The sequence below is a fragment of the Tasmannia lanceolata genome, unplaced genomic scaffold (genome assembly GCF_043159265.1).
Source record: "Tasmannia lanceolata isolate RefF3 unplaced genomic scaffold, GAP_Taslan_0.1 ptg000044l, whole genome shotgun sequence".
In the NCBI taxonomy this organism is placed as follows: domain Eukaryota; kingdom Viridiplantae; phylum Streptophyta; class Magnoliopsida; order Canellales; family Winteraceae; genus Tasmannia; species Tasmannia lanceolata.
In genome coordinates, this window is record NW_027518721.1 from 10,103,478 (window position 1) to 10,124,276 (window position 20,799).

A 20,799-nucleotide genomic window follows, 5' to 3' on the forward strand; every position below is an offset into this window, starting at 1 on the left:
CTCCAAGTATTTTGAGAGTTATGATGGAAATAGTTAGACTCGCGCTTTGGTTTAGCAATTTACTGACCTACCTCCGATTGATTGATCATAACTCTCTAAATTTAACTCTTAATTCATTGAAATTAGTTTCATTTCGAAGGAATCGAAGTGTAGTTTAAAACGAAAGAAACGGAGATGAAAAACTCCAAGTATTTTGAGAGTTATGATGGAAATAGTTAGACTTGCGCTTTAGTTTAGCAATTTACTGACCTCCCTCCGATTGATTGACCATAACTCACTCAATTTAACTCGTAATTCATTGAAATTAGTTTCATTTCGAAGGAATCGAAGTGTAGTTTAAAACGAAAGAAACGGAGATGAAAAACTCCAAGTATTTTGAGAGTTATGATGGAAATAGTTAGACTCGCGCTTTGGTTTATCAATTTACTGACCTACCTCCGATTGATTTACCATAACTCTCTCAATTTAACTCTTAATTCATTGAAATTAGTTTCATTTCGAAGGAATCGAAGTGTAGTTTAAAACGAAAGAAACGGAGATGAAAAACTCCAAGTATTTTGAGAGTTATGATGGAAATAGTTAGACTCGCGCTTTGGTTTAGCAATTTACTGACCTACCTCCGATTGATTGACCATAACTCTTTCAATTTAACTCTTAATTCATTGAAATTAGTTTCATTTCGAAGGAATCAAAGTGTAGTTTAAAACGAAAGAAACGGAGATGAAAAATTCCAAGTATTTTGAGAGTTATGATAGAAATAGTTAGACTCGCGCTTTGGTTTAGCAATTTACTGACCTACCTCCGATTGATTGACCATAACTCTCTCAATTTAACTCGTAATTCATTGAAATTAGTTTCATTTCGAAGGAATCGAAGTGTAGTTTAAAACGAAAGAAACGGAGATGAAAAACTCCAAGTATTTTGAGAGTTATGATGGAAATAGTTAGACTAACGCTTTGGTTTAGCAATTTACTGACCTACCTCCGCTTGATTGACCATAACTCTCTCAATTTAACCCTTAACTCTTTGAAATTAGTTTCATTTCGAAGGAATCGAAGTGTAGTTTAAAACGAAAGAAACGGAGATGAAAAACTCCAAGTATTTTGAGAGTTATGATGGAAATAGTTAGACTCGCGCTTTGGTTTAGCAATTTACTGACCTACCTCCGATTGATTGACCATAACTCTCTCAATTTAACTCGTAATTCATTTAAATTAGTTTCATTTCGAAGGAATCGAAGTGTAATTTAAAACGAAAGAAACGGAGATGAAAAACTCCAAGTATTTTGAGAGTTATGATGGAAATAGTTAGACTCGCGCTTTAGTTTAGCAATTTACTGACCTACCTCCGATTGATTGAACATAACTCACTCAATTTAACTCGTAATTCATTGAAATTAGTTTCATTTCGAAGGAATCGAAGTGTAGTTTAAAACGAAAGAAACGGAGATGAAAAACTCCAAGTATTTTGAGAGTTATGATGGAAATAGTTGGACTCGCGCTTTGGTTTAGCAATTTACTGACCTACCTCCGATTGATTGACCATAACTCTCTCAATTTAACTCTTAATTCATTGAAATTAGTTTCATTTCGAAGGAATCGAAGTGTAGTTTAAGACGAAAGAAACGGAGATGAAAAACTCCAAGTATTTTGAGAGTTATGATGGAAATAGTTAGACTCGCGCTTTGGTTTAGCAATTTACTGACCTACCTCCGATTGATTGACCATAACTCTCTCAATTTAACTCTTAACTCATTGAAATTAGTTTCATTTCGAAGGAATCGAAGTGTAGTTTAAAACGAAAGAAACGGAGATGAAAAACTCCAAGTATTTTGAGAGTTATGATGGAAATAGTTAGACTCGCGCTTTGGTTTAGCAATTTACTGACCTCCCTCCGATTGATTGACCATAAATCACTCAATTTAACTCGTAATTCATTGAAATTAGTTTCATTTCGAAGGAATCGAAGTGTAGTTTAAAACGAAAGAAACGGAGATGAAAAACTCCAAGTATTTTGAGAGTTATGATGGAAATAGTTAGACTCGCGCTTTGGTTTAGCAATTTACTGACCTACCTCCGATTGATTGATCATAACTCTCTCAATTTAACTCTTAATTCATTGAAATTAGTTTCATTTCGAAGGAATCGAAGTGTAGTTTAAAACGAAAGAAACGGAGATGAAAAACTCCAAGTATTCTGAGAGTTATTATGGAAATAGTTAGACTCGCGCTTTGGTTTAGCAATTTACTGATCTACCTCCGATTGATGGACCATAAATCACTCAATTTAAATCGTAATTCATTGAAATTAGTTTCATTTCGAAGGAATCGAAGTGTAGTTTAAAACGAAAGAAACGGAGATGAAAAACTCTAAGTATTTTGAGAGTTATGATGGAAATAGTTAGACTCGCGCTTTGGTTTAGCAATTTACTGACCTACCTCCGATTGATTGACCATAACTGTCACAATTTAACTCTTAATTCATTGAAATTAGTTTCATTTCGAAGGAATCGAAGTGTAGTTTAACACGAAAGAAACGGAGATGAAAAACTCCAAGTATTTTGAGAGTTATGATGGAAATAGTTAGACTCGCGCTTTGGTTTAGCAATTTACTGACCTACCTCCGATTGATTGACCATAACTCTCTCAATTTAACTCTTAACTCATTGAAATTAGGTTCATTTCGAAGGAATCGAAGTGTAGTTTAAAACGAAAGAAACGGAGATGAAAAACTCCAAGTATTTTGAGAGTTATGATGGAAATAGTTAGACTCGCGCTTTGGTTTAGCAATTTACTGACCTACATCCGATTGATTGACCATAAATCACTCAATTTAACTCGTAATTCATTGAAATTAGTTTCATTTCGAAGGAATCGAAGTGTAGTTTAAAACGAAAGAAACGGAGATGAAAAACTCCAAGTATTTTGAGAGTTATGATGGAAATAGTTAGACTCGCGCTTTGGTTTAGCAATTTACTGACCTACCTCCGATTGATTGACCATAACTCTCTCAATTTAACTCTTAATTCATTGAAATTAGTTTCATTTCGAAGGAATCGAAGTGTAGTTTAAAACGAAAGAAACGGAGATGAAAAATTCCAAGTATTTTGAGAGTTATGATAGAAATAGTTAGACTCGCGCTTTGGTTTAGCAATTTACTGACCTACCTCCGATTGATAGACCATAACTCTCTCAATTTAACTCTTAACTCATTGAAATTAGTTTCATTTCGAAGGAATCGAAGTGTAGTTTAAAACGAAAGAAACGGAGATGAAAAACTCTAAGTATTTTGAGAGTTATGATGGAAATAGTTAGACTCGCGCTTTAGTTTAGCAATTTACTGACCTACCTCCGATTGATTGACCATAACTCTCTCAATTTAACTCGTAATTCATTTAAATTAGTTTCATTTCGAAGGAATCGAAGTGTAGTTTAAAACGAAAGAAACGGAGATGAAAAACTCCAAGTATTTTGAGAGTTATGATGGAAATAGTTAGACTCGCGCTTTGGTTTAGCAATTTACTGACCTACCTCCGATTGATTGATCATAACTCTCTAAATTTAACTCTTAATTCATTGAAATTAGTTTCATTTCGAAGGAATCGAAGTGTAGTTTAAAACGAAAGAAACAGAGATGAAAAACTCCAAGTATTTTGAGAGTTATGATGGAAATAGTTAGACTTGCGCTTTAGTTTAGCAATTTACTGACCTCCCTCCGATTGATTGACCATAACTCACTCAATTTAACTCGTAATTCATTGAAATTAGTTTCATTTCGAAGGAATCGAAGTGTAGTTTAAAACGAAAGAAACGGAGATGAAAAACTCCAAGTATTTTGAGAGTTATGATGGAAATAGTTAGACTCGCGCTTTGGTTTATCAATTTACTGACCTACCTCCGATTGATTGACCATAACTCTCTCTATTTAACTCTTAATTCATTGAAATTAGTTTCATTTCGAAGGAATCGAAGTGTAGTTTAAAACGAAAGAAACGGAGATGAAAAACTCCAAGTATTTTGAGAGTTATGATGGAAATAGTTAGACTCGCGCTTTGGTTTAGCAATTTACTGACCTACCTCCGATTGATTGACCATAACTCTCTCAATTTAACTCTTAATTCATTGAAATTAGTTTCATTTCGAAGGAATCGAAGTGTAGTTTAAAACGAAAGAAACGGAGATGAAAAATTCCAAGTATTTTGAGAGTTATGATAGAAATAGTTAGACTCGCGCTTTGGTTTAGCAATTTACTGACCTACCTCCGATTGATTGACCATAACTCTCTCAATTTAACTCGTAATTCATTGAAATTAGTTTCATTTCGAAGGAATCGAAGTGTAGTTTAAAACGAAAGAAACGGAGATGAAAAACTCCAAGTATTTTGAGAGTTATGATGGAAATAGTTAGACTAACGCTTTGGTTTAGCAATTTACTGACCTACCTCCGCTTGATTGACCATAACTCTCTCAATTTAACCCTTAACTCTTTGAAATTAGTTTCATTTCGAAGGAATCGAAGTGTAGTTTAAAACGAAAGAAACGGAGATGAAAAACTCCAAGTATTTTGAGAGTTATGATGGAAATAGTTAGACTCGCGCTTTGGTTTAGCAGTTTACTGACCTACCTCCGATTGATTGACCATAACTCTCTCAATTTAACTCGTAATTCATTTAAATTAGTTTCATTTCGAAGGAATCGAAGTGTAATTTAAAACGAAAGAAACGGAGATGAAAAACTCCAAGTATTTTGAGAGTTATGATGGAAATAGTTAGACTCGCGCTTTTGTTTAGCAATTTACTGACCTACCTCCGATTGATTGAACATAACTCACTCAATTTAACTCGTAATTCATTGAAATTAGTTTCATTTCGAAGGAATCGAAGTGTAGTTTAAAACGAAAGAAATGGAGATGAAAAACTCCAAGTATTTTGAGAGTTATGATGGAAATAGTTGGACTCGCGCTTTGGTTTAGCAATTTACTGACCTACCTCCGATTGATTGACCATAACTCTCTCAATTTAACTCTTAATTCATTGAAATTAGTTTCATTTCGAAGGAATCGAAGTGTAGTTTAAGACGAAAGAAACGGAGATGAAAAACTCCAAGTATTTTGAGAGTTATGATGGAAATAGTTAGACTCGCGCTTTGGTTTAGCAATTTACTGACCTACCTCCGATTGATTGACCATAACTCTCTCAATTTAACTCTTAACTCATTGAAATTAGTTTCATTTCGAAGGAATCGAAGTGTAGTTTAAAACGAAAGAAACGGAGATGAAAAACTCCAAGTATTTTGAGAGTTATGATGGAAATAGTTAGACTCGCGCTTTGGTTTAGCAATTTACTGACCTCCCTCCGATTGATTGATCATAAATCACTCAATTTAACTCGTAATTCATTGAAATTAGTTTCATTTCGAAGGAATCGAAGTGTAGTTTAAAACGAAAGAAACGGAGATGAAAAACTCCAAGTATTTTGAGAGTTATGATGGAAATAGTTAGACTCGCGCTTTGGTTTAGCAATTTACTGACCTACCTCCGATTGATTGATCATAACTCTCTCAATTTAACTCTTAATTCATTGAAATTAGTTTCATTTCGAAGGAATCGAAGTGTAGTTTAAAACGAAAGAAACGGAGATGAAAAACTCCAAGTATTCTGAGAGTTATTATGGAAATAGTTAGACTCGCGCTTTGGTTTAGCAATTTACTGATCTACCTCCGATTGATGGACCATAAATCACTCAATTTAAATCGTAATTCATTGAAATTAGTTTCATTTCGAAGGAATCGAAGTGTAGTTTAAAACGAAAGAAACGGAGATGAAAAACTCCAAGTATTTTGAGAGTTATGATGGAAATAGTTAGACTCGCGCTTTGGTTTAGCAATTTACTGACCTACCTCCGATTGATTGACCATAACTGTCACAATTTAACTCTTAATTCATTGAAATTAGTTTCATTTCGAAGGAATCGAAGTGTAGTTTAACACGAAAGAAACGGAGATGAAAAACTCCAAGTATTTTGAGAGTTATGATGGAAATAGTTAGACTCGCGCTTTGGTTTAGCAATTTACTGACCTACCTCCGATTGATTGACCATAACTCTCTCAATTTAACTCTTAACTCATTGAAATTAGGTTCATTTCGAAGGAATCGAAGTGTAGTTTAAAACGAAAGAAACGGAGATGAAAAACTCCAAGTATTTTGAGAGTTATGATGGAAATAGTTAGACTCGCGCTTTGGTTTAGCAATTTACTGACCTACATCCGATTGATTGACCATAAATCACTCAATTTAACTCGTAATTCATTGAAATTAGTTTCATTTCGAAGGAATCGAAGTGTAGTTTAAAACGAAAGAAACGGAGATGAAAAACTCCAAGTATTTTGAGAGTTATGATGGAAATAGTTAGACTCGCGCTTTGGTTTAGCAATTTACTGACCTACCTCCGATTGATTGACCATAACTCTCTCAATTTAACTCTTAATTCATTGAAATTAGTTTCATTTCGAAGGAATCGAAGTGTAGTTTAAAACGAAAGAAACGGAGATGAAAAATTCCAAGTATTTTGAGAGTTATGATAGAAATAGTTAGACTCGCGCTTTGGTTTAGCAATTTACTGACCTACCTCCGATTGATAGACCATAACTCTCTCAATTTAACTCTTAACTCATTGAAATTAGTTTCATTTCGAAGGAATCGAAGTGTAGTTTAAAACGAAAGAAACGGAGATGAAAAACTCTAAGTATTTTGAGAGTTATGATGGAAATAGTTAGACTCGCGCTTTGGTTTAGCAATTTACTGACCTACCTCCGATTGATTGACCATAACTGTCACAATTTAACTCTTAATTCATTGAAATTAGTTTCATTTCGAAGGAATCGAAGTGTAGTTTAGGACGAAAGAAACGGAGATGAAAAACTCCAAGTATTTTGAGAGTTATGATGGAAATAGTTAGACTCGCGCTTTGGTTTAGCAATTTACTGACCTACCTCCGATTGATTGACCATAACTCTCTCAATTTAACTCGTAATTCATTTAAATTAGGTTCATTTCGAAGGAATCGAAGTGTAGTTTAAAACGAAAGAAACGGAGATGAAAAACTCCAAGTATTTTGAGAGTTATGATGGAAATAGTTAGACTCGCGCTTTGGTTTAGCAATTTACTGACCTACCTCCGATTGATTGACCATAACTCTCTCAATTTAACTCTTAACTCATTGAAATTAGTTTAATTTCGAAGGAATCGAAGTGTAGTTTAAAACGAAAGAAACGGAGATGAAAAACTCCAAGTATTTTGAGAGTTATGATGGAAATAGTTAGACTCGCGCTTTGGTTTAGCAATTTACTGACCTACATCCGATTGATTGACCATAACTCTCTCAATTTAACTCTTAACTCATTGAAATTAGTTTCATTTGGAAGGAATCGAAGTGCAGTTTAAAACGAAAGAAACGGAGATGAAAAACTCCAAGTATTTTGAGAGTTATGATGGAAATAGTTAGACTCGCGCTTTGGTTTAGCAATTTACTGACCTACCTCCGATTGATTGACCATAACTCTCTCAATTTAACTCTTAATTCATTGAAATTAGTTTCATTTCGAAGGAATCGAAGTGTAGTTTAAAACGAAAGAAACGGAGATGAAAAACTCCAAGTATTTTGAGAGTTATGATGGAAATAGTTAGACTCGCGCTTTGGTTTAGCAATTTACTGACCTACCTCCGATTGATTGACCATAACTCTCTCAATTTAACTCGTAATTCATTGAAATTAGTTTCATTTCGAAGGAATCGAAGTGTAGTTTAAAACGAAAGAAACGGAGATGAAAAACTCCAAGTATTTTGAGAGTTATGATGGAAATAGTTAGACTCGCGCTTTGGTTTAGCAATTTACTGACCTCCCTCCGATTGATTGACCATAAATCACTCAATTTAACTCGTAATTCATTGAAATTAGTTTCATTTCGAAGGAATCGAAGTGTAGTTTAAAACGAAAGAAACGGAGATGAAAAACTCCAAGTATTTTGAGAGTTATGATGGAAATAGTTAGACTCGCGCTTTGGTTTAGCAATTTACTGACCTACCTCCGATTGATTGACCATAACTCTCTCAATTTAACTCGTAATTCATTTAAATTAGTTTCATTTCGAAGGAATCGAAGTGTAATTTAAAACGAAAGAAACGGAGATGAAAAACTCCAAGTATTTTGAGAGTTATGATGGAAATAGTTAGACTCGCGCTTTAGTTTAGCAATTTACTGACCTACCTCCGATTGATTGAACATAACTCACTCAATTTAACTCGTAATTCATTGAAATTAGTTTCATTTCGAAGGAATCGAAGTGTAGTTTAAAACGAAAGAAACGGAGATGAAAAACTCCAAGTATTTTGAGAGTTATGATGGAAATAGTTGGACTCGCGCTTTGGTTTAGCAATTTACTGACCTACCTCCGATTGATTGACCATAACTCTCTCAATTTAACTCTTAATTCATTGAAATTAGTTTCATTTCGAAGGAATCGAAGTGTAGTTTAAGACGAAAGAAACGGAGATGAAAAACTCCAAGTATTTTGAGAGTTATGATGGAAATAGTTAGACTCGCGCTTTGGTTTAGCAATTTACTGACCTACCTCCGATTGATTGACCATAACTCTCTCAATTTAACTCTTAACTCATTGAAATTAGTTTCATTTCGAAGGAATCGAAGTGTAGTTTAAAACGAAAGAAACGGAGATGAAAAACTCCAAGTATTTTGAGAGTTATGATGGAAATAGTTAGACTCGCGCTTTGGTTTAGCAATTTACTGACCTCCCTCCGATTGATTGACCATAAATCACTCAATTTAACTCGTAATTCATTGAAATTAGTTTCATTTCGAAGGAATCGAAGTGTAGTTTAAAACGAAAGAAACGGAGATGAAAAACTCCAAGTATTTTGAGAGTTATGATGGAAATAGTTAGACTCGCGCTTTGGTTTAGCAATTTACTGACCTACCTCCGATTGATTGACCATAACTCTCTCAATTTAACTCTTAACTCATTGAAATTAGTTTCATTTCGAAGGAATCGAAGTGTAGTTTAAAACGAAAGAAACGGAGATGAAAAACTCCAAGTATTTTGAGAGTTATGATGGAAATAGTTAGACTCGCGCTTTGGTTTAGCAATTTACTGACCTCCCTCCGATTGATTGATCATAAATCACTCAATTTAACTCGTAATTCATTGAAATTAGTTTCATTTCGAAGGAATCGAAGTGTAGTTTAAAACGAAAGAAACGGAGATGAAAAACTCCAAGTATTTTGAGAGTTATGATGGAAATAGTTAGACTCGCGCTTTGGTTTAGCAATTTACTGACCTCCCTCCGATTGATTGATCATAAATCACTCAATTTAACTCGTAATTCATTGAAATTAGTTTCATTTCGAAGGAATCGAAGTGTAGTTTAAAACGAAAGAAACGGAGATGAAAAACTCCAAGTATTTTGAGAGTTATGATGGAAATAGTTAGACTCGCGCTTTGGTTTAGCAATTTACTGACCTACATCCGATTGATTGACCATAAATCACTCAATTTAACTCGTAATTCATTGAAATTAGTTTCATTTCGAAGGAATCGAAGTGTAGTTTAGAACGAAAGAAACGGAGATGAAAAACTCCAAGTATTTTGAGAGTTATGATGGAAATAGTTAGACTCGCGCTTTGGTTTAGCAATTTACTGACCTACCTCCGATTGATTGACCATAACTCTCTCAATTTAACTCTTAATTCATTGAAATTAGTTTCATTTCGAAGGAATCGAAGTGTAGTTTAAAACGAAAGAAACGGAGATGAAAAATTCCAAGTATTTTGAGAGTTATGATAGAAATAGTTAGACTCGCGCTTTGGTTTAGCAATTTACTGACCTCCCTCCGATTGATTGACCATAAATCACTCAATTTAACTCGTAATTCATTGAAATTAGTTTCATTTCGAAGGAATCGAAGTGTAGTTTAAAACGAAAGAAACGGAGATGAAAAACTCCAAGTATTTTGAGAGTTATGATGGAAATAGTTAGACTCGCGCTTTAGTTTAGCAATTTACTGACCTACCTCCGATTGATTGACCATAACTCTCTCAATTTAACTCGTAATTCATTTAAATTAGTTTCATTTCGAAGGAATCGAAGTGTAGTTTAAAACGAAAGAAACGGAGATGAAAAACTCCAAGTATTTTGAGAGTTATGATGGAAATAGTTAGACTCGCGCTTTGGTTTAGCAATTTACTGACCTACCTCCGATTGATTGATCATAACTCTCTAAATTTAACTCTTAATTCATTGAAATTAGTTTCATTTCGAAGGAATCGAAGTGTAGTTTAAAACGAAAGAAACAGAGATGAAAAACTCCAAGTATTTTGAGAGTTATGATGGAAATAGTTAGACTTGCGCTTTAGTTTAGCAATTTACTGACCTCCCTCCGATTGATTGACCATAACTCACTCAATTTAACTCGTAATTCATTGAAATTAGTTTCATTTCGAAGGAATCGAAGTGTAGTTTAAAACGAAAGAAACGGAGATGAAAAACTCCAAGTATTTTGAGAGTTATGATGGAAATAGTTAGACTCGCGCTTTGGTTTATCAATTTACTGACCTACCTCCGATTGATTGACCATAACTCTCTCTATTTAACTCTTAATTCATTGAAATTAGTTTCATTTCGAAGGAATCGAAGTGTAGTTTAAAACAAAAGAAACGGAGATGAAAAACTCCAAGTATTCTGAGAGTTATTATGGAAATAGTTAGACTCGCGCTTTGGTTTAGCAATTTACTGATCTACCTCCGATTGATGGACCATAAATCACTCAATTTAAATCGTAATTCATTGAAATTAGTTTCATTTCGAAGGAATCGAAGTGTAGTTTAAAACGAAAGAAACGGAGATGAAAAACTCCAAGTATTTTGAGAGTTATGATGGAAATAGTTAGACTCGCGCTTTGGTTTAGCAATTTACTGACCTACCTCCGATTGATTGACCATAACTGTCACAATTTAACTCTTAATTCATTGAAATTAGTTTCATTTCGAAGGAATCGAAGTGTAGTTTAGGACGAAAGAAACGGAGATGAAAAACTCCAAGTATTTTGAGAGTTATGATGGAAATAGTTAGACTCGCGCTTTGGTTTAGCAATTTACTGACCTACCTCCGATTGATTGACCATAACTCTCTCAATTTAACTCGTAATTCATTTAAATTAGGTTCATTTCGAAGGAATCGAAGTGTAGTTTAAAACGAAAGAAACGGAGATGAAAAACTCCAAGTATTTTGAGAGTTATGATGGAAATAGTTAGACTCGCGCTTTGGTTTAGCAATTTACTGACCTACCTCCGATTGATTGACCATAACTCTCTCAATTTAACTCTTAACTCATTGAAATTAGTTTAATTTCGAAGGAATCGAAGTGTAGTTTAAAACGAAAGAAACGGAGATGAAAAACTCCAAGTATTTTGAGAGTTATGATGGAAATAGTTAGACTCGCGCTTTGGTTTAGCAATTTACTGACCTACATCCGATTGATTGACCATAACTCTCTCAATTTAACTCTTAACTCATTGAAATTAGTTTCATTTGGAAGGAATCGAAGTGCAGTTTAAAACGAAAGAAACGGAGATGAAAAACTCCAAGTATTTTGAGAGTTATGATGGAAATAGTTAGACTCGCGCTTTGGTTTAGCAATTTACTGACCTACCTCCGATTGATTGACCATAACTCTCTCAATTTAACTCTTAATTCATTGAAATTAGTTTCATTTCGAAGGAATCGAAGTGTAGTTTAAAACGAAAGAAACGGAGATGAAAAACTCCAAGTATTTTGAGAGTTATGATGGAAATAGTTAGACTCGCGCTTTGGTTTAGCAATTTACTGACCTACCTCCGATTGATTGACCATAACTCTCTCAATTTAACTCGTAATTCATTGAAATTAGTTTCATTTCGAAGGAATCGAAGTGTAGTTTAAAACGAAAGAAACGGAGATGAAAAACTCCAAGTATTTTGAGAGTTATGATGGAAATAGTTAGACTCGCGCTTTGGTTTAGCAATTTACTGACCTCCCTCCGATTGATTGACCATAAATCACTCAATTTAACTCGTAATTCATTGAAATTAGTTTCATTTCGAAGGAATCGAAGTGTAGTTTAAAACGAAAGAAACGGAGATGAAAAACTCCAAGTATTTTGAGAGTTATGATGGAAATAGTTAGACTCGCGCTTTGGTTTAGCAATTTACTGACCTACCTCCGATTGATTGACCATAACTCTCTCAATTTAACTCGTAATTCATTTAAATTAGTTTCATTTCGAAGGAATCGAAGTGTAATTTAAAACGAAAGAAACGGAGATGAAAAACTCCAAGTATTTTGAGAGTTATGATGGAAATAGTTAGACTCGCGCTTTAGTTTAGCAATTTACTGACCTACCTCCGATTGATTGAACATAACTCACTCAATTTAACTCGTAATTCATTGAAATTAGTTTCATTTCGAAGGAATCGAAGTGTAGTTTAAAACGAAAGAAACGGAGATGAAAAACTCCAAGTATTTTGAGAGTTATGATGGAAATAGTTGGACTCGCGCTTTGGTTTAGCAATTTACTGACCTACCTCCGATTGATTGACCATAACTCTCTCAATTTAACTCTTAATTCATTGAAATTAGTTTCATTTCGAAGGAATCGAAGTGTAGTTTAAGACGAAAGAAACGGAGATGAAAAACTCCAAGTATTTTGAGAGTTATGATGGAAATAGTTAGACTCGCGCTTTGGTTTAGCAATTTACTGACCTACCTCCGATTGATTGACCATAACTCTCTCAATTTAACTCTTAACTCATTGAAATTAGTTTCATTTCGAAGGAATCGAAGTGTAGTTTAAAACGAAAGAAACGGAGATGAAAAACTCCAAGTATTTTGAGAGTTATGATGGAAATAGTTAGACTCGCGCTTTGGTTTAGCAATTTACTGACCTCCCTCCGATTGATTGACCATAAATCACTCAATTTAACTCGTAATTCATTGAAATTAGTTTCATTTCGAAGGAATCGAAGTGTAGTTTAAAACGAAAGAAACGGAGATGAAAAACTCCAAGTATTTTGAGAGTTATGATGGAAATAGTTAGACTCGCGCTTTGGTTTAGCAATTTACTGACCTACCTCCGATTGATTGACCATAACTCTCTCAATTTAACTCTTAACTCATTGAAATTAGTTTCATTTCGAAGGAATCGAAGTGTAGTTTAAAACGAAAGAAACGGAGATGAAAAACTCCAAGTATTTTGAGAGTTATGATGGAAATAGTTAGACTCGCGCTTTGGTTTAGCAATTTACTGACCTCCCTCCGATTGATTGATCATAAATCACTCAATTTAACTCGTAATTCATTGAAATTAGTTTCATTTCGAAGGAATCGAAGTGTAGTTTAAAACGAAAGAAACGGAGATGAAAAACTCCAAGTATTTTGAGAGTTATGATGGAAATAGTTAGACTCGCGCTTTGGTTTAGCAATTTACTGACCTCCCTCCGATTGATTGATCATAAATCACTCAATTTAACTCGTAATTCATTGAAATTAGTTTCATTTCGAAGGAATCGAAGTGTAGTTTAAAACGAAAGAAACGGAGATGAAAAACTCCAAGTATTTTGAGAGTTATGATGGAAATAGTTAGACTCGCGCTTTGGTTTAGCAATTTACTGACCTACATCCGATTGATTGACCATAAATCACTCAATTTAACTCGTAATTCATTGAAATTAGTTTCATTTCGAAGGAATCGAAGTGTAGTTTAGAACGAAAGAAACGGAGATGAAAAACTCCAAGTATTTTGAGAGTTATGATGGAAATAGTTAGACTCGCGCTTTGGTTTAGCAATTTACTGACCTACCTCCGATTGATTGACCATAACTCTCTCAATTTAACTCTTAATTCATTGAAATTAGTTTCATTTCGAAGGAATCGAAGTGTAGTTTAAAACGAAAGAAACGGAGATGAAAAATTCCAAGTATTTTGAGAGTTATGATAGAAATAGTTAGACTCGCGCTTTGGTTTAGCAATTTACTGACCTCCCTCCGATTGATTGACCATAAATCACTCAATTTAACTCGTAATTCATTGAAATTAGTTTCATTTCGAAGGAATCGAAGTGTAGTTTAAAACGAAAGAAACGGAGATGAAAAACTCCAAGTATTTTGAGAGTTATGATGGAAATAGTTAGACTCGCGCTTTAGTTTAGCAATTTACTGACCTACCTCCGATTGATTGACCATAACTCTCTCAATTTAACTCGTAATTCATTTAAATTAGTTTCATTTCGAAGGAATCGAAGTGTAGTTTAAAACGAAAGAAACGGAGATGAAAAACTCCAAGTATTTTGAGAGTTATGATGGAAATAGTTAGACTCGCGCTTTGGTTTAGCAATTTACTGACCTACCTCCGATTGATTGATCATAACTCTCTAAATTTAACTCTTAATTCATTGAAATTAGTTTCATTTCGAAGGAATCGAAGTGTAGTTTAAAACGAAAGAAACAGAGATGAAAAACTCCAAGTATTTTGAGAGTTATGATGGAAATAGTTAGACTTGCGCTTTAGTTTAGCAATTTACTGACCTCCCTCCGATTGATTGACCATAACTCACTCAATTTAACTCGTAATTCATTGAAATTAGTTTCATTTCGAAGGAATCGAAGTGTAGTTTAAAACGAAAGAAACGGAGATGAAAAACTCCAAGTATTTTGAGAGTTATGATGGAAATAGTTAGACTCGCGCTTTGGTTTATCAATTTACTGACCTACCTCCGATTGATTGACCATAACTCTCTCTATTTAACTCTTAATTCATTGAAATTAGTTTCATTTCGAAGGAATCGAAGTGTAGTTTAAAACAAAAGAAACGGAGATGAAAAACTCCAAGTATTCTGAGAGTTATTATGGAAATAGTTAGACTCGCGCTTTGGTTTAGCAATTTACTGATCTACCTCCGATTGATGGACCATAAATCACTCAATTTAAATCGTAATTCATTGAAATTAGTTTCATTTCGAAGGAATCGAAGTGTAGTTTAAAACGAAAGAAACGGAGATGAAAAACTCCAAGTATTTTGAGAGTTATGATGGAAATAGTTAGACTCGCGCTTTGGTTTAGCAATTTACTGACCTACCTCCGATTGATTGACCATAACTGTCACAATTTAACTCTTAATTCATTGAAATTAGTTTCATTTCGAAGGAATCGAAGTGTAGTTTAGGACGAAAGAAACGGAGATGAAAAACTCCAAGTATTTTGAGAGTTATGATGGAAATAGTTAGACTCGCGCTTTGGTTTAGCAATTTACTGACCTACCTCCGATTGATTGACCATAACTCTCTCAATTTAACTCGTAATTCATTTAAATTAGGTTCATTTCGAAGGAATCGAAGTGTAGTTTAAAACGAAAGAAACGGAGATGAAAAACTCCAAGTATTTTGAGAGTTATGATGGAAATAGTTAGACTCGCGCTTTGGTTTAGCAATTTACTGACCTACCTCCGATTGATTGACCATAACTCTCTCAATTTAACTCTTAACTCATTGAAATTAGTTTAATTTCGAAGGAATCGAAGTGTAGTTTAAAACGAAAGAAACGGAGATGAAAAACTCCAAGTATTTTGAGAGTTATGATGGAAATAGTTAGACTCGCGCTTTGGTTTAGCAATTTACTGACCTACATCCGATTGATTGACCATAACTCTCTCAATTTAACTCTTAACTCATTGAAATTAGTTTCATTTGGAAGGAATCGAAGTGCAGTTTAAAACGAAAGAAACGGAGATGAAAAACTCCAAGTATTTTGAGAGTTATGATGGAAATAGTTAGACTCGCGCTTTGGTTTAGCAATTTACTGACCTACCTCCGATTGATTGACCATAACTCTCTCAATTTAACTCTTAATTCATTGAAATTAGTTTCATTTCGAAGGAATCGAAGTGTAGTTTAAAACGAAAGAAACGGAGATGAAAAACTCCAAGTATTTTGAGAGTTATGATGGAAATAGTTAGACTCGCGCTTTGGTTTAGCAATTTACTGACCTACCTCCGATTGATTGACCATAACTCTCTCAATTTAACTCGTAATTCATTGAAATTAGTTTCATTTCGAAGGAATCGAAGTGTAGTTTAAAACGAAAGAAACGGAGATGAAAAACTCCAAGTATTTTGAGAGTTATGATGGAAATAGTTAGACTCGCGCTTTGGTTTAGCAATTTACTGACCTCCCTCCGATTGATTGACCATAAATCACTCAATTTAACTCGTAATTCATTGAAATTAGTTTCATTTCGAAGGAATCGAAGTGTAGTTTAAAACGAAAGAAACGGAGATGAAAAACTCCAAGTATTTTGAGAGTTATGATGGAAATAGTTAGACTCGCGCTTTGGTTTAGCAATTTACTGACCTACCTCCGATTGATTGATCATAACTCTCTCAATTTAACTCTTAATTCATTGAAATTAGTTTCATTTCGAAGGAATCGAAGTGTAGTTTAAAACGAAAGAAACGGAGATGAAAAACTCCAAGTATTCTGAGAGTTATTATGGAAATAGTTAGACTCGCGCTTTGGTTTAGCAATTTACTGATCTACCTCCGATTGATGGACCATAAATCACTCAATTTAAATCGTAATTCATTGAAATTAGTTTCATTTCGAAGGAATCGAAGTGTAGTTTAAAACGAAAGAAACGGAGATGAAAAACTCCAAGTATTTTGAGAGTTATGATGGAAATAGTTAGACTCGCGCTTTGGTTTAGCAATTTACTGACCTACCTCCGATTGATTGACCATAACTGTCACAATTTAACTCTTAATTCATTGAAATTAGTTTCATTTCGAAGGAATCGAAGTGTAGTTTAACACGAAAGAAACGGAGATGAAAAACTCCAAGTATTTTGAGAGTTATGATGGAAATAGTTAGACTCGCGCTTTGGTTTAGCAATTTACTGACCTACCTCCGATTGATTGACCATAACTCTCTCAATTTAACTCTTAACTCATTGAAATTAGGTTCATTTCGAAGGAATCGAAGTGTAGTTTAAAACGAAAGAAACGGAGATGAAAAACTCCAAGTATTTTGAGAGTTATGATGGAAATAGTTAGACTCGCGCTTTGGTTTAGCAATTTACTGACCTACATCCGATTGATTGACCATAAATCACTCAATTTAACTCGTAATTCATTGAAATTAGTTTCATTTCGAAGGAATCGAAGTGTAGTTTAAAACGAAAGAAACGGAGATGAAAAACTCCAAGTATTTTGAGAGTTATGATGGAAATAGTTAGACTCGCGCTTTGGTTTAGCAATTTACTGACCTACCTCCGATTGATTGACCATAACTCTCTCAATTTAACTCTTAATTCATTGAAATTAGTTTCATTTCGAAGGAATCGAAGTGTAGTTTAAAACGAAAGAAACGGAGATGAAAAATTCCAAGTATTTTGAGAGTTATGATAGAAATAGTTAGACTCGCGCTTTGGTTTAGCAATTTACTGACCTACCTCCGATTGATAGACCATAACTCTCTCAATTTAACTCTTAACTCATTGAAATTAGTTTCATTTCGAAGGAATCGAAGTGTAGTTTAAAACGAAAGAAACGGAGATGAAAAACTCTAAGTATTTTGAGAGTTATGATGGAAATAGTTAGACTCGCGCTTTAGTTTAGCAATTTACTGACCTACCTCCGATTGATTGACCATAACTCTCTCAATTTAACTCGTAATTCATTTAAATTAGTTTCATTTCGAAGGAATCGAAGTGTAGTTTAAAACGAAAGAAACGGAGATGAAAAACTCCAAGTATTTTGAGAGTTATGATGGAAATAGTTAGACTCGCGCTTTGGTTTAGCAATTTACTGACCTACCTCCGATTGATTGATCATAACTCTCTAAATTTAACTCTTAATTCATTGAAATTAGTTTCATTTCGAAGGAATCGAAGTGTAGTTTAAAACGAAAGAAACAGAGATGAAAAACTCCAAGTATTTTGAGAGTTATGATGGAAATAGTTAGACTTGCGCTTTAGTTTAGCAATTTACTGACCTCCCTCCGATTGATTGACCATAACTCACTCAATTTAACTCGTAATTCATTGAAATTAGTTTCATTTCGAAGGAATCGAAGTGTAGTTTAAAACGAAAGAAACGGAGATGAAAAACTCCAAGTATTTTGAGAGTTATGATGGAAATAGTTAGACTCGCGCTTTGGTTTATCAATTTACTGACCTACCTCCGATTGATTGACCATAACTCTCTCTATTTAACTCTTAATTCATTGAAATTAGTTTCATTTCGAAGGAATCGAAGTGTAGTTTAAAACGAAAGAAACGGAGATGAAAAACTCCAAGTATTTTGAGAGTTATGATGGAAATAGTTAGACTCGCGCTTTGGTTTAGCAATTTACTGACCTACCTCCGATTGATTGACCATAACTCTCTCAATTTAACTCTTAATTCATTGAAATTAGTTTCATTTCGAAGGAATCGAAGTGTAGTTTAAAACGAAAGAAACGGAGATGAAAAATTCCAAGTATTTTGAGAGTTATGATAGAAATAGTTAGACTCGCGCTTTGGTTTAGCAATTTACTGACCTACCTCCGATTGATTGACCATAACTCTCTCAATTTAACTCGTAATTCATTGAAATTAGTTTCATTTCGAAGGAATCGAAGTGTAGTTTAAAACAAAAGAAACGGAGATGAAAAACTCCAAGTATTTTGAGAGTTATGATGGAAATAGTTAGACTAACGCTTTGGTTTAGCAATTTACTGACCTACCTCCGCTTGATTGACCATAACTCTCTCAATTTAACCCTTAACTCTTTGAAATTAGTTTCATTTCGAAGGAATCGAAGTGTAGTTTAAAACGAAAGAAACGGAGATGAAAAACTCCAAGTATTTTGAGAGTTATGATGGAAATAGTTAGACTCGCGCTTTGGTTTAGCAATTTACTGACCTACCTCCGATTGATTGACCATAACTCTCTCAATTTAACTCGTAATTCATTTAAATTAGTTTCATTTCGAAGGAATCGAAGTGTAATTTAAAACGAAAGAAACGGAGATGAAAAACTACAAGTATTTTGAGAGTTATGATGGAAATAGTTAGACTCGCGCTTTAGTTTAGCAATTTACTGACCTACCTCCGATTGATTGAACATAACTCGCTCAATTTAACTCGTAATTCATTGAAATTAGTTTCATTTCGAAGGAATCGAAGTGTAGTTTAAAACGAAAGAAACGGAGATGAAAAACTCCAAGTATTTTGAGAGTTATGATGGAAATAGTTAGACTCGCGCTTTGGTTTAGCAATTTACTGACCTACCTCCGATTGATTGACCATAACTCTCTCAATTTAACTCGTAATTCATTGAAATTAGTTTCATTTCGAAGGAATCGAAGTGTAGTTTAAAACGAAAGAAACGGAGATGAAAAACTCCAAGTATTTTGAGAGTTATGATGGAAATAGTTAGACTCACGCTTTGGTTTAGCAATTTACTGACCTACCTCCGCTTGATTGACCATAACTCTCTCAATTTAACTCTTAACTCTTTGAAATTAGTTTCATTTCGAAGGAATCGAAGTGTAGTTTAAAACGAAAGAAACGGAGATGAAAAACTCCAAGTATTTTGAGAGTTATGATGGAAATAGTTAGACTCGCGCTTTGGTTTAGCAATTTACTGACCTACCTCCGATTGATTGACCATAACTCTCTCAATTTAACTCGTAATTCATTTAAATTAGTTTCATTTCGAAGGAATCGAAGTGTAATTTAAAACGAAAGAAACGGAGATGAAAAACTCCAAGTATTTTGAGAGTTATGATGGAAATAGTTAGACTCGCGCTTTAGTTTAGCAATTTACTGACCTACCTCCGATTGATTGAACATAACTCACTCAATTTAACTCGTAATTCATTGAAATTAGTTTCATTTCGAAGGAATCGAAGTGTAGTTTAAAACGAAAGAAATGGAGATGAAAAACTCCAAGTATTTTGAGAGTTATGATGGAAATAGTTAGACTCGCGCTTTGGTTTAGCAATTTACTGACCTACCTCCGATTGACTGACCATAACTCTCTCAATTTAACTCTTAACTCATTGAAATTAGTTTAATTTCGAAGGAATCAAAGTGTAGTTTAAAACGAAAGAAACGGAGATGAAAAACTCCAAGTATTTTGAGAGTTATGATGGAAATAGTTAGACTCGCGCTTTGGTTTAGCAATTTACTGACCTCCCTCCGTTTGATTGACCATAAATCACTCAATTTAACTCGTAATTCATTGAAATTAGTTTCATTTCGAAGGAATCGAAGTGTAGTTTAAAACGAAAGAAACGGAGATGAAAAACTCCAAGTATTTTGAGAGTTATGATGGAAATAGTTAGACTCGCGCTTTGGTTTAGCAATTTACTGACCTACCTCCGATTGATTGACCATAACTCTCTCAATTTAACTCTTAATTCATTGAAATTAGTTTCATTTCGAAGGAATCGAAGTGTAGTTTAAAACGAAAGAAACGGAGATGAAAAACTCCAAGTATTTTGAGAGTTATGATGGAAATAGTTAGACTCGCGCTTTGGTTTAGCAATTTACTGACCTACCTCCGATTGATTGACCATAACTCTCTCAATTTAACTCGTAATTCATTGAAATTAGTTTCATTTCGAAGGAATCGAAGTGTAGTTTAAAACGAAAGAAACGGAGATGAAAAACTCCAAGTATTTTGAGAGTTATGATGGAAATAGTTAGACTCACGCTTTGGT